This window comes from Thalassophryne amazonica, chromosome 1 (assembly GCF_902500255.1).
Source record: "Thalassophryne amazonica chromosome 1, fThaAma1.1, whole genome shotgun sequence".
Classification (NCBI taxonomy): domain Eukaryota; kingdom Metazoa; phylum Chordata; class Actinopteri; order Batrachoidiformes; family Batrachoididae; genus Thalassophryne; species Thalassophryne amazonica.
In genome coordinates, this window is record NC_047103.1 from 100,859,994 (window position 1) to 100,864,105 (window position 4,112).

Sequence of the window (4,112 nt, forward strand, 5' to 3'; positions counted from 1 at the left end):
TAATCTTGATTGATGTTTATCAAAATTTACAAACAATTTCTCATAAAATTAATAAAAGGAAAAAGTCAGTATACAAATTATCTTCAAGCAAACAGAAATATTGTTCAAATGGAAACAATTCAAATAGTGAAAACAGCCATACTAATTTAGTTTCAATTTCAACTGGTTATTCTATACATGCTGTAGATCATAATATAGCCAACATTCAAGAATCTACAAATTAACCATATACATGCCAAATTCATTGTCAATCAAGTGGACAATGATTAGAATGATGTGGCATTATGTTACATGTGTTTTTCTTCATGAAAGAAATCTTAATATTTTCGCATGCCTCGTTTTTTGTTTTTTTCAAATCCCCCCGCCCGATTGTTAGTGACCCCCCCAGTCTAAACATAAGACAACGGGTCTCTTTTGTACTTACGGGAGCAACCGACTGTGAAGAGTTGAGATCAATGGTTTCACCACCTACAATTCTTCTTCTCTTTCGTCGATTACATTTTGTTTGTCTCGGAAGAGAGATATCGGGATTAATCCCATATTGTCTGTAACGTTGTCGAAGCATGTCAACCGAAATATGGCCGTCGGGTTGTTGGTGTTTTTCTTCTGCTTCTTCTTCTCTCTGTTGGTCAGGAGGGGCCATCAGGTTAGGTGCGCATGCGTACAACAGAGCAGCGCCCGCAATGATTCAAAATGCATACATTTTTTTTAATAAATGAAACAAAAATTTAAAATAGAATTAACTTTTCAGTTTTCTTCATAAAAACATCTAAACTTAGATCAATGTGAACAAATAAACACGTATAAGTCATGAATCTGTTTCCGGGTCATAGGTCGTTATATCCCATGATGCCACGCGCTCATAGGATCGCGCCATTTCAAAACGAGGCCGATCTTGGAGAAAGGCCGCGTCACTTTTGTCTGTTTCCTTTATTTCACATTTACGCTTGTATAATGGTGAAATAACGCCCTTTTTGAGTTTTTTGAGGAAGATGCCGTTGAAGTAGGCGAATTCAAGTGGATTGTTGGCCACGAACAGATTGCAGAGTCTACGATTGGAAGTAAAACAGAGGTATGGATTGTGTGTTACGTGTGATCGCCTCGGACATCACACAATAAGAGAATGGAGTTCCGAGTGCACGCTTGGGCTCCGGGTTGTACCAGCCAACCAGGAGTTATCCTGAACGGCAGTTCTATATTATACCATCTGAGAAATACAGGAGTGAGAAATGGCTCGCTGCAATCGTCAGGGGGGCTGTAAACACCGATGGGAGTATCAACAAAAGGAAACAATGGACTCCCAAGTCCGGTCCTGCTGTGTTCTGCCCATTTCATCTCGTAAATACTTTTTGTGTTAATATTCGATTTCAGTTTTAAATCGATTCAACAATGCTTCACGATTGACGAACAGCGTTTGTTTATACCGAGCCAAAGTGTGATGTAGCAATCTCCACCCCCTTGCCGCTTCCGAAGCGTTAAAGCGTTGGTAGGCGTTACCTGAAGCTTATGAAGTGTCCAGTGTGAAATACCCTTGAGAGGTATATATTTAGATTTTAAACATGCAAAATAATACATCTGGTGAAAATAATTAAATATCACATCCTAATACCTTACAGAATTAACATTCATGTACCTTCTATTTCAGATGATCTTCCAAGCTTGCGCCAAGCAGCAAATAAGTATGCAAAGAATACAAAAATGTATGTTTGCAGACACCAAACCAGAAAACGGTGCGAGTGAAAAACCCAAGGTTTGATTCATCCTCAGAAGATGAAGATGATCGTCCATTATTGCAGGTACCGTTTTCTATATTTGCTTCTTGAATCATCAGTGATCTGTAAATTTTCTCCCTGAAATAGACACCCTCATTGTATCTGACACAAAACAAACAATACTTGTGCCTATTTGAGGCAATTTATCAACATGGTATTTAAATTTACATGCTTTCATGTCCTGCAAATTTCACCATTATCTCGATTGAGAAACTGAAAATAAGTTCACAGCATTTGTGCAGTTTTTGTAAAAGAAATACTTCTTCTGGAATTTGATGGTGATTTTGACAGCGTATGCCATCCAGTAACATTGCTCTCTTAATGGCAGTTTAGGGATTGTTTTCTTCATGAATGCACTATGATAGTGTCTGTGTATGTCCTTGTCATGTGTGGATTTCACTTTGTTAATGCTGCAATATAATTTTGTCTCTGTAGATTAATAAGAAAAAGAAAGTGGTTTCAAAGAACAATGATGAAGAAGAACTGGCAAGAGCTATAGAGAAGGAAATGAAAGAGAAGGTATGTATAAAGTAACATTATGATTATTTCCAAGGAATCGTATAATAGTATATAGAGATAAATTACATTAACTGGCATGCTTTACATACACATCATATTAAACTGTTCTTTTTACCACACATGTACAGACCACAGCGGCTTCACAAGAAGAAGAATGTATTTTGAGTCCTGAGGTAAGCTACATCTACAATTCTTATTGTTCTTTGCTTGCTTTATTTGTAATCGCAACTCTTTGTTTAATTTCAGTAGGGTTAAATTAATCATGATTATTATTCTGTTACAGAGTGAAGATGATGATGATGAAGTAATGGACAAGGGCATGGAGATTGCATTGGTGAGCACCCCATTGTCCTTTTTAACTCATATAAAACACCCAGTGGCAATAGTGTCAATCATTTTGACTTTGTATAATTATTTAACAATCTGCATTTATTTACAGCTGAAAGAGAAGGTCAACAACCTCACAAAAGCAAATGCTAAACTTTTGGCAAGAAATAAGCAGCTGCATTTGGCCCTTGAGAATCTGAGAAGTAAGTATAAAATGTCCATGTGTAGTCTTGATCAGTGTTGTGCAAGTTCACACTTTTCATGAACTAGTTCAAAGGTCAGTTCACACATGTTCAAAGTGAACTGTTAACATTCATAGATCACCTTTCAATTTTAAATTAGTTCAAAGTTCAGTTCGTTTTTTAGGTGAGAAATTAAAATGAAAGACAACTTGTTTTTCAAACTGACTTCAACCACTATGCCTATCTTGTAGCCTAAAACTTCACTGTAGATCTTAAATTCAATCACACAAAATGGAAGTTTTTTGTTTTTTTGTATATATATATATATATATATATATATATATATATCTGTGCTAATTATTTTTTTATGTTAGCTATTAAGTATTTGTGTTATTTGTTTGGACGTTCGGAGAAATATGTTAAGTTTTACTCTATCTGTCCAAGTTTCAGACACAGGGAGAGCTCCCCCTGTTGGTGAAAGCCAGTAACATTAGAAATGTTAGACTAAACCACACCTATGTTAACACCCACAAGGTATAAAAAGTGTTGTATGACTCATTTTAGGGGCCTTTCACAAGATGGATACTGTCTGTGAGGGTCCCAGGCCTGGTTTCTAACGTGACCTTGAATAAACTCAAAATGAGGAATACAATGGTTTGGTTTTTGGTAAGGGGCAGAATTTTACATAAAAAAGAACCAGGTAGAAATAACAATAGTATGCCTGAAACTTGAGAGACCACACATGTGGAGATTTAAAAAAAATCATATATCTAACAGTTTTGGTCATAGGGGAAACTGGGGCACAATGAATCAGTAGCTATATCTGCAAAACTACAAATATATTTACAGCAGGTATGCCATATTTTTATACATAAAGACATTACCCTTATAAATTTGTGTTTTGTTTTTGGATGCATTAAGGGTAAAAGTAAGTGGCAAGTGAAGTCAGTTTTTTCCTATCAAAAGTAAATTTCGTGGATGTCAGTGTCTTTGCATTTATTTCTCACAACAGAGGAAAGGTGGCCCAAAAAAATTATTAGAAGACTACCCCGTCCAACTGATGAGCATGTGTTATGTCTTCTCCAGTCTATCAGCTATTCGATAGCATGACTCGTGTGTGTCACATGTAACCGGGCCACAGTGAATCAGTCTAGAAAGTGATTTACTAAGCCCCAGTATTAAGTGGATGACAAATATTACTTGTTGAAGTGTAGACATTTATTTTCCATGAATTATTTCTATAATTTGTGTATACAAACAAATATTCACATTTGAACAGAAATGATGACAGTTGTATATATAAATCTTACCA

General features: G+C 35.9%; 1 long non-coding RNA gene across 1 annotated transcript; it reads left to right on the forward strand.

The window, feature by feature from the left end:
• Positions 1–1,008: 1,008 nt before the first annotated feature.
• LOC117520033 lies at positions 1,009–2,791 on the forward strand. Its single transcript, XR_004563514.1, has 3 exons — positions 1,009–1,072; positions 2,575–2,625; positions 2,731–2,791. It is a non-coding gene; the product is annotated as an uncharacterized LOC117520033 (long non-coding RNA).
• The last annotated feature ends 1,321 nt before the right edge of the window (positions 2,792–4,112 follow it).